The sequence below is a fragment of the Rhinatrema bivittatum genome, chromosome 5 (assembly GCF_901001135.1).
Source record: "Rhinatrema bivittatum chromosome 5, aRhiBiv1.1, whole genome shotgun sequence".
NCBI classification, from domain to species: Eukaryota; Metazoa; Chordata; class Amphibia; order Gymnophiona; family Rhinatrematidae; genus Rhinatrema; species Rhinatrema bivittatum.
This window is the reverse complement of record NC_042619.1, coordinates 247,816,457-247,827,267: the sequence shown is the minus strand read 5'-3', so window position 1 is coordinate 247,827,267 and position 10,811 is coordinate 247,816,457.

Below are 10,811 nucleotides of genomic sequence, written 5' to 3'. Positions count from 1 at the left end.
TGGGGAAGGGTGTAGCACTTTAGTGGTTAGGGGGTAGGTTAGATCTGCTACTTTGTTAGTAATTTTATGCCAGGACGTGATAGCAGCTGTTGCATCTGAGAGGTCTAGTTGATTCAGCTCCTTGGAGAGATGTTTACCTAGGAGGTCCGAGGAGCAGGGTTTTCTGAATTGGACTGTGGTTTTGGGGAAGGTGGGTGGAGGGAGGTCCGATGTCTCAAGAACCGTAGAGATGATCTGGTGGTCCGACCATGGGACGGATGTACACGTGGGTTTGGAGGAGATTGAGATGCGTTCATTAACGAAGATTAAGTCCAAGGTGTGGCCCGCTTTATGAGTAGGGCTATTGACAATCTGTTTGAAACCCATGTGGCGGAGGATAGATAGGAGAGCATCACAACTGGCGGATCGTGGAGCTATGTCCACATGTAATGTGGATAAATGGTTTTGAAATTTACCTCCAAAGTGAATAGAATAAAAAGGAGGGAAAATGTACAAAATGGTAATAACAAGAAAATGAAATTGCAGGCTACACAAAGGACAAATTCCAGGATTTTTCCTTGGCGGCAGGATCCATCATTACATGCTCTTGCCATGGTAGGATCTCATGCCCCGAGAGGGAAAGCTGCCAGTACAATCACACCGTATCATTTACCCTGTCACATGCCATGAGGGCAAAAGTGGTAAGCTTGTTTTCCTTTAAAACCCACTGGATGCACTTTCTTGTAGGAAAAGCTGCTTTGATCTGTTGTGCCAAACTAATTAAGAGTGCTTGTCTTTTAAAAGCACTTTTCAAGGCCTTGCCATTCATGTAATCATGCCCCTCTCTATCATTCATACCTCATATTTCCAGCCTCTCTCATACATATACTACCTGTACGCATGTAGCACATGCATTTATTCTCGAACCAATCATTCATGCTTATAGATTTACAGACATGAAATGGAAAAGCACATAGTATATATACAGAAATGTCCATATTTACTAGAATTTGTAATGCCTGTTTAATTTGTAATTTTCTTTGTTTTTGCCTCTCTGTTGTGGGAATTCTCTCTATCAGTGCTGGTTCCTCTGTCCTATTATGGCTAAAAAGAAAAAAAACAAGAAAGCATGCCCAGCAGCCTTCCAGAACAAAGTAAAACACTGCAGTGAAACCAGAAAACTAGAATGTAAGCAATACATATAGCTCCATGTACAAAAATGATCATCTGTCCTACTCTAAGGTAAACCCCAACACATGCATGCAACCTTTTACTGGTGGAAGAGGCAACCCCTTCAGTGAAGGAGCTGCAACCTCTGCACTGAAAAAAACAGTACATAACAAGCAGAAAAAAAAAAAAGGATGTCATTTACAAATCCTCAACCTGAAACTGTGACTCATACCTTTACAAAAGGGGCTGATCAGCTTCCCAGTAGGGGGGGGGGGAGATCTTGATTACCTTTCTAGTCTTGTGACTCTCCAGGGCTGAGAGTTCATCTTGCACTTCCTCTGCCTGTTGCATCGTGTCAATGGTCGCATGCTTTCTTTCCCCTCTGAAGGGAAGTGGTGGGGGTGTTTCAGTCTCTTTGCTCCACACTGCCATGGACTCTCAAATTTACTTCTGTTTCAGTAAAAATACACACTCCTTATTCCATGATGAGGATTTTCCAGCCACTTCTGTCTTCCCTTACTGATGCAATAAGGTCTACTATTACTAGAGTTCCACTTCCCTACAGATTCTTCTAAGGAATCAACCTCCATAGTAGCTGAGCAGAAATTCAAAGTATCCATCAATTTTTAAACTGAGAAGAGACTGCTGATCTTTGTTATTAAAAACACACACACATGGATTCCTGAACAAATCAGTACCCTTCAATATAAAACAAAACAAATAATGATCTATTCAAATCAAAGGCTCCATCTTCATCTGTTTAGTCTACACATTACAATTTATAGCATAGGCTATGAATATCAAAACTCTTGCAATGAGTTGGAATTACAAATGCTTGAATAAAATCCCTGAGCTACCAACAGGGACACCAGATCCTTTACAGGGTCTGCCAATTCCTTATCAATCTGAATATTAAAGTCACCTAGCACTAACAAGTTAGGACATTCAAGATGACCAGCCAATAACAATTGGCTCAATTCCTGCATAGAGAGTGCACGGTCATATGTCAACATAATGTCAATATTCATTCTGATCCCGTTGGCTGAGCTATACACATCTTTCTTATACAATAACTATCAGCACAATCAGCACCAGCACCCCTATGCTTCTTCCCAGTCCAGGCCTGGAAGAAAATCATATATCCTGGAGGGCAAAGTTGATAGAAACATAGAAAAAGACATAGAAATGATGGCAGAAAAGGACCTATGGTCCATCCAGTCTGCCCAGCAAGTATAGGGTAGTTTCTGTTTAGCCATACAAGTCCCCCATTCTTAGTTTCCCAGCTCGTCAAAGTCTGGGCCCTTGTTGGTTGCTGTTAGAGTCCAAATTCCTTGTTACCTTCTGCTGTAGAAGCAGAGAGTATCAGCAAGTTACCCCTATGTTTATTTTTCCCAGACCGCAAAATTCAGTGTCCTAGTTATTTGCTGTCTATATTTAATTCCCTTTTCCTCCTTTCTCCCTGCCATTAAAGCAGAAATGATGAGGTTGTGGCTTATTTGTTTGTAACCGCTACACCAGCAAGTTACCCTCCTGTACTCATTTCTTCATTTCTATCCTCAAGCTTTTCGGGATCCACAGTGTTTATCCCATGCCCCTTTGAAATCTTTCACCATTTTTCTCATCATCAACTCCTCCGGGAGGTCATTCCAGGCATCCACCACCCTCTCCGTGAAGAAATATTTCCTGACATTGGTTCTGAGTCATCCTCCCTAGAGTTTCATTTTGTGACCCCTAATTCTATTGATTTTTTCCAACGGAAAAGGTTTATCGATTTGTACAGCATTAAAACCTTTCAAGTATCTAAAGGTCTGTATCACATCTCCCCTGCTCCTCCTCTCCTCCAGGGTGTACATATTTAGGTCCTTCAACCTTACCTCATAAGTCATTTGATGGAGACCCCCCACCATTTCGATTGCCCTTCTCTGGACTGCCTCCATCCTGTCCCTGTCCCTTTTGAGATACAGTCTCCAGAGCTGTACAAGGGGATTTTCACTTCCTTTTTTTCACTAGTTACTCCTCTCTCTATGCAGCCCAGCATTCTTCTGGCTTTAGCTATCGCCTTGACACATTGTTTCGCTGTCTTCAGATCACTAGACACTATCACCCCAAGGTCCCTCTCTTCTTCAATCACTCTGCACCACTCCTGTTTCCAGGGATTTATTGAACAGGTCACACAGCGGACCTGCCAGCACATCTCTGAGCTCCCTCAGTATCCTGGGATGTAACTCATCCAACACCATGGCCTTCTCCACTTTCAGTTTTCCTAGCTCTTCTCATACATTCTCTTCTGTATCCCATCTCCACCAATGGTTTTATCAACTAGCGACGGTCCTTCTCCAGGGTCTTCTTTAGTGAACACTGAAGTATTTGTTAAATATTTCTGCCATTTCTTCGTCTCTCTCCACACATTGATATTTTTCACCTTTCAATTTCACTATATCATTTTGGAATTTTCTCCTTTCTCGGATGTATCTGAAAAATGTTTTGTCTCCTCTCTTTGCCAATCCTTTCTTCCGCCTGACATTTTGCTTTCTTTACTTTTGTCTCCCTCAGTTTCAAGTGATATTCTTCCTTGTGTTCCTCATTTTGGGATCCTTTATATTTCTTGAACACTGCTCTTTTTGCTTTTATTTTATCAGCCACCTCCTTTGAGAACCAGATGGGTTTCTTATTTCACTTACTTCTGTTTACTCTTCTAACATATAGATGTGTTGCCTTTGTAATTGCTCCTTTTAGTTTGGCCCACTGTTGTTCCACCAGGTACCTGGATATGGAATTAGAAGACTGGGAGAAAATGGTTGAGGTGGACAGTAAACAGCAGAACCCTTTTCTGGCAAGCCACTTCTCTGTCAAGCACAAAATATCTAACAAGTAATCTATTAGGGTAGCCTCTTTTGACCTTGCCAACTGAACATTTACCAGTCCTATTTGTGGAGCCAGTATACTACCAAGTACGTCAAGGCATTGTCAAAATAGTATATGGACTTTGTGCCGTCTAATTCTAGGCCTACTAAAAGACACTAGAGGTGTAGCACTTTCTGGGGTGTACACATTTCCTGAGCCCTGCTACAAGTGGTATATGTGTGAAGGCCCCCCCCTGGTGTAAGTATAGGTGTTAGCACGCCAGGTATGAAATCCTGCTGAGTAGAAGTTGCAGAGGTAGAACCCTTAAATGGAGCAGATGAGGCTCCATTTCCTACTAGCCCCTATCCATGAAGTCCTGTAATTAATACTGTTGTGAGTTATCAGGACATGAAAACATTATAGGGTGTAAGTACTGAACGTTCTGAGTAAGTGAAGTGTGCTTTACCATCTGAGGAGCTAATATTACACCTTCAGTGGCGGTTTAGGACCCTCTGGGGTTCCTAGGCACCAAGAGTTTGGGGACCTCCCTGCCCCCCCCCACCACAGTTTGACTATTATATAGGGTATATAATAGTCAACTGATGGTGGAGGGGCCCACACACATGCCTATTGGGTAGTCCAGCATTGCATACCTTTATGGACAGGACAGCAGATAAGGAGAATGTAGAGTGTGGACATGGATAAAGGAGGGGCTTCTGGTTTAGTATGCTTGCTGCCTTTCCATGACTGCAGTACATTTTGCTTTGTATCTTCTTAAAGCTGTAGATTGGTGTTTTGTATACAGAAACATAATGGCAGAAAAAGATGGGATGGCCCATCCAGTCTGCCCATCTGTCCAATTAATTTAGGATTATAATTCTCATTACTTTCTTAGACATCCCCTATATTTATCCCATGCTTTCTTGAATTCAGATACTGTTTTTTGTCTCCACCACCTCCACTGGGAGTCTCTTTCATGCATCCACCGCCCTCTCTGTAAAGAAATATTTCCTAAGATTACTCCTAAGTCTATCCCCTTTCATGCTCATCTCATGACCCCCTCATTCTAGAGCCTCCTTTCCATTGAAAAAAGGCTCATCTCCTGTGCATGGAAGCCTTTGAGATATTTGAATGTCTCTATCATATCTCCCCTAGCTTGCCTTTCTTCTAGGATGTAGACATTTAGATGTTTATTTCTATCCCCATATGCTTTAGAACTAAGACCACTGACCATTTTAGTAGCCACCCTCTGCCCTGACTCCATCCTGTTTATATCCTTTTTCCTGCTATTTTCTTTCCCATTGCTTCCTATGGAATTGTGTTTTCTGAGTGAGTCACAGTATATTTCAATGAAGCCAAGCAGCCCAGTGGTTAGAGCAGTGAGGCCTAAACCAAGGAAACCAGGATTCAGCCTGTGCAGCTCTCACTGACATTCCTTGGAAGCTGGGACAAGTCACTTTGTCTCCATCTGTCTTAAGTATCCCCTTAGGATGTAATAAGCCTGCATTAAGACTATGCTAAAATTCAACAGTTACTTAATGTTAGTGCTAAAAGCAAATTTAACTTCCGATATTGGAAGCAAATACATCAAGAACTAAAAATGTGTGCACAAACCAGACTTAGGGGGCCGATGCAAAAATGTTGCGCTGAAAGCGAGCGCTGTATGTTCAGTGCCCGCTTTCCTAACATGCCCCCAGGCACCTCTCCTGGAGGTGCAATGCAATATTTAAATTAGGGCTTGCGCTGTCGAGGAGGCGCTAGGGGCGATTGCACACCCCTAGCGCCTACTTGACAGCGCGAGCCGGAGAGAGGTTCGCTGTCGGTGGCTGTCCGCCAGTAAAGAAAACAGAAGCTGAATTTATCAGCGGCCTGTTTCCCTAACCAGCGCACATGCAGGGGTTAGGAAAATGGACGCTGATAAATTCAGCGTCCATTCTCGGAACCTAACTATGGGCACCAGAAGGCATTAATAAATCAATATTAAAGTGTGGGGCACTTAATATTAATTTATTCACTCCTTCACTTTTTGCTGATTAGTCCCTTTACTGTCACATGTCAGTGAAAGGACCAATTCCCTTTCAGGACAGCCTGACGGGGATTAGTTAGCGCCTATACAATCTGCGTCCAACTGCGGGTTATACAGTGCGCTGGGCTAAGCGCACTGTATAGTATCGGCCCCTTAAAATGTGAGCTCAGCACATGCTGATAGCATGTTTTAACTTAGGTGGTGGTGGGGAGTCTCTCAGACAGGATTTATACACACAAATATCATGTTTTGTGCTCATAAAATATGATGCATACGCACACAAATACTTTCAGCACTGAATATATTTTCTGTGCATAAATCCTTACTCCAGGTACGAGCACCAGAACTCCTGCTTCTGCCAATGGACTGACACTAGCACTAGAAACTTCACCTCTGACCAGCCCTAAGAAAACCTGAGTTAAGTCAGCACAACTCTTCTTTGAGGTGGGGGGGGAGGGGGTAATAGCTAATGCCGTCCTCTGCATGGGATTTCCATGCGAGGGCGCTAAGCAGCATGCACAGTTCTATACACACTATTATTTGGTCGTAAACCTCCTTGCTTTGGAAGTGCAGTTTGTGCACGGCTGCAGATGAAACTTTGCAATCTGCTGAGCACACATGATTTCATTGGGCCCTTAGATTGTAAACCACTCTGAGTTAAACAAAATTGGAAAAAAGATTTAGAAATCAAAAAAAAAAAAAAAAAGTATGTGTAGGCAAGCATTGTGGTTTTTGCCCATACATTGCACTAAGGTCCCACTTCCATGTACTGCCTTTCCAAATTACAGACCTTACTAAAATCAGCAGCGCAACTTTGCATGTCTGACAAGGGATAATAAATCTGATACATATTGTAATGAGGCCTATAAAGCATACACTCCTGAGACTGAAGGCACCTCTGTAAAGGAGCTTTGATAAAATGCATGGGGACTTTGGGCAGGATTTTTTTTTTTTAGATCTGAGACACATTGGGGCGGACTTTAAGATTTAGGCGCGGGCATAGATTTGTGTGCGCAACCCAGCGCACACAAATCTACGCCCGATTTTATAACATGCACGCGCAGCTGCATGCATGTTATAAAATCCGGGGTCGGCGCACGCAAGGGGTTGCACACTTGTGCACCTTGCGTGCGCCGAGCCGTGCAGCCTTCCTCCAAGGCCGCTCCGAAATCAGAGCAGTCTCGGAGGGAACTTTCCTTCCACCCCCCACCTTCCCCCCCAGCCCTACCTAAACCCCCCCTTACCTTTAACTTAGAAGTCGCGCCTGCCTCTGGGCAGGCGTAGGTTGAGTGTGCCGGCTGACGGCTGGCCTGCGAACCCCGGGCACAGCGACAAATGGCTGCTGTGCCTGGAGGCTCTGGCCTTGCCCCCGGACCGCCGCACCCCACCCACTCCCCGCCCCCTTTTTCAAACCCCGGGACATACTCGCGTCGCCGGGCCTATGCAAAATAGGCTCGGTGCGCAGGAGGCGTTTTAAAGGGTTACAGGCGTATCCCTTTTAAAATCCGCCCCATTATGTTTATTCACTAGCAGCAACAAATATATTTTTGCCAGAAAACTTTTCTAAGTGCAAAGTGGGAGTGGGTTAGTTTAATTCATTCGATTTGCTATACCCAATTTTCAAAAAAACAAACAAACACCCCAAGGCCTATCAATGTGATGAGTGTAAGTTGTGGCAATTAATTTTTATCATTGTGTGAGTGAAATGTAATAGATGTATGGGGATGACTGCAAAAATGAGGCCCCATGATATCAAATGCATGGTGCGTGAGTGAATGGAACAACAAGTGAGTATATTTGAATCAAGCATACACAAGCATAAAAAGTAATTTGAGAACTGCAGAAACAGAGCTGTGAATGCTTGTATAGATCAAGAGAAATGTTAAGTAGCAGTAGTAGTAGAAGGAAACAGAGAGTAGGATTAAATGGTCAATTTTCTCAGTGGAAAAGGGTAAACAGTGGAGTGCCTCCGGGATCTGTACTTGGACCGGTGCTTTTCAATATATTTATAAATGATTTGGAAAGGACTAAGATGAGTGAGGTAATCAAATTTGTAGATGATACAAAATTATTCAGAGTAGTTAAATCACAAGCGTTAAATTGTTAAATTGTTAAAGTGTTAAATTGCAGGAGGACCTTGTGAGACTGCAAGATTGGGCATCCAAATGGCAGATGAAATTTAATATCAACAAGTGCAAGGTGATGCACACAGGGAAAAATAATCCATGCTGTAGTTACACGATGTTAGGTTTCATATTAGGAGCTACCACCCAGGAAAAAGATCTAGGTGTCATAGTGGATAATACATTGAAATCGTCAGCTCAGTGTGCTGTGGTGGTCAAAAAAGCAAACAATGTTAGGAATTATTAGGAAGGGAATGGAAAATAAAACGGAAAATGTCATAATGCCTCTGTATTGCTCCATGGTGAGACCACACCTTGAGTACTGTGTACGATTCTGGTCGCCACATCTCAAAAAAGATACAGTTGTGATGGAGAAGAGTGACCAAAATAAGGGGAATGGAACAGCTCCCCTATGAAGAAAGGCTAAACAAGTTAGAGCTCTTCAGCTTGGAGAAGAGATGGCTGAGGGGGGATATGATAGAGGTGTTTAAAATCATGAGAGGTCTACAACAGTAAATGTGAATCGGTTATTTACTCTTATGGATAATAGAAGGACTAGGGGGCACTCCATGAAGTTAGCAAGTAGCACATTTAAAACTAACCAGAGAAAATTATTTTTCATTCAACGCTCAATTGGACTCTGGAATTTGTTGCCAGAGGATGTGGTTAGTGCAGTTAGTGTAGCTGGGTTTAAAAAAGGTTTGGATAAGTTCTTGGAGGAGAAGTCCATTAACTGCTATAAAATCAAGTTGACTTAGGGAATGGCCTCTGTTATTACCGGCATTAGTAGCATGGGATCAATTTAGTGTTTGGGTAATTGCCAGGTTCTTATGGCCTGGATTGGCCACTGTTGGAAACAGGATGCTGGGCTTGATGGTCCCTTGGTCTGATCCAGAGTGGCATGTTCTTATGTTGTTAAGGATTTTATAGTGAGTAGACAGGAATTGATGAACTGCTGAAAGGGAAAGGGTAAGGAAGAACAGAGCTTCATTTGACACAAAAGAAATCTGCCAGTTGCATTTTTATTGATTGAGGGAAGAGAAAGGGAGTTACTGTAGTCTGGAGCTACTAATTACTTACCCCCCCCCCCCCCTTCTGTCAGAGTGGCAGCTCCTGCTGCTTAAGCGACCTGGGCTTAGCTAATGAGAGATAGCAACTGGGGAAACAAAAACAGCAGCTTCCTGGGCTGCTGCTGAAGGAGCTGGTGTGACAGAAAATGGGCACCAAGACAAAAGGGAGGGAGGCAGATAGGGCTGGGGGGGTCAGTAAACAAAAGAGCACTCCCAGCAGAAAGGGAAAAAAACCAAACAGCTGGGGGTGTCAGAGCTTGGGGTGGGAGGGAATCAGCAGCCTTAGGAGGCTGGGAGGAATCAGCTCACTGGCCACACCTGACAGTCTGGAGAGGGGAAAATGAGACAACTTTTGAGGGGGAAACAACTGCTTAAGGAAATACCTGAGAGCACAGTGTGAATACAATCTCCATTCTGACAGGCCGATGCAGAAAGTTTCTGTCTGTACTTGAACGTGCATTTTCTAGGTGCCAAACCTACAGCCGATGTAAGAAGGAGAATTGCATGCAGAAAATGTGCGTGCCTAACCAGAAGTACTGCTTAGCACCCTCGCACGGAAATCCCATGCTAATGAGGTCCTTAAGCTTTACCCCCCCGCAGAGTGACGGTATCTGCCAGCGTACCTTAAAACATAACCCCTGGGTTACAATTGGAGTTATGTTTCCAATGCTACTGCGCTGGCACTTTAAACCCTTAAAAAAAGGGGGGGAAAAGTGAAAAGAGTCTGGAACACTTAGCTGGATAATACTGACTTATTTGGGTAAGCGGTGGAAGGCGCTGCTACTTAATATCCAGCTGTCTGGCGCAGTTCACAGTACTTATCCGGCTAACTAGAGGCTTGTGGCTGCCAAATAGCCTGATAAACCAGTACTTATCCGGGTAAGTGCTGGTAGCTGCCGCCACGTAGGTGGATAATCACTGAAGGATACTTATCTAGATCTGCCTGTTTGTATGCTCCTATGTAAATAAAAAGCAAGGCAGAGGCACAATGCAACTTAAGCTCATAAGCCTCGAGTCAGGGACCAGCCAAGGCAAGTCCAGAGGTTAGAAAGACCCCCCACCCTTGGAAGAAGGGGGGGGCAGTCTGAGACAGAGAAAAACACTCCGGCACACAGCTTGGCATCAGACATGGCAGTTCTCCCCCCCCCCCCCGAAAAAATGGGGAGGGGGGAAAAGACCTGCAATGTGGCAAAGACCCTCCACCCACCACATGATGAGCTTATGCATATTTATCAGCTGGAAAATATAAGACGGGCGCAAATAAGGAAAGGGAAGTGGCCCTAAGAGCGAAGGACCCCCTGGGGAGCGATCCCTGAGAGAGACCATGAGAGCAAACCGAAGCAGCCCGCACCTCCGGCTATCAAGTAGGGAGAAGACTAGGTGTGGCCAGGAGACCGGAGAGTGTAGAAGCCCCGACGAGAGACGATGGGGAGCAGTCTAAGGTGATGGGGAGCCGAGTGTGGCCCGGTAGCTCTGCCATTTTGGGACAGGACCCGGAAGCAAGCCCAGACAGCCGATAGCTCTGCTAGAATCAAGTCTCCTCGCCTGCCCACATTCTCCAGCTCTCCAGCTGGAGCCTGCTTCAGAGGTAAACAGGGG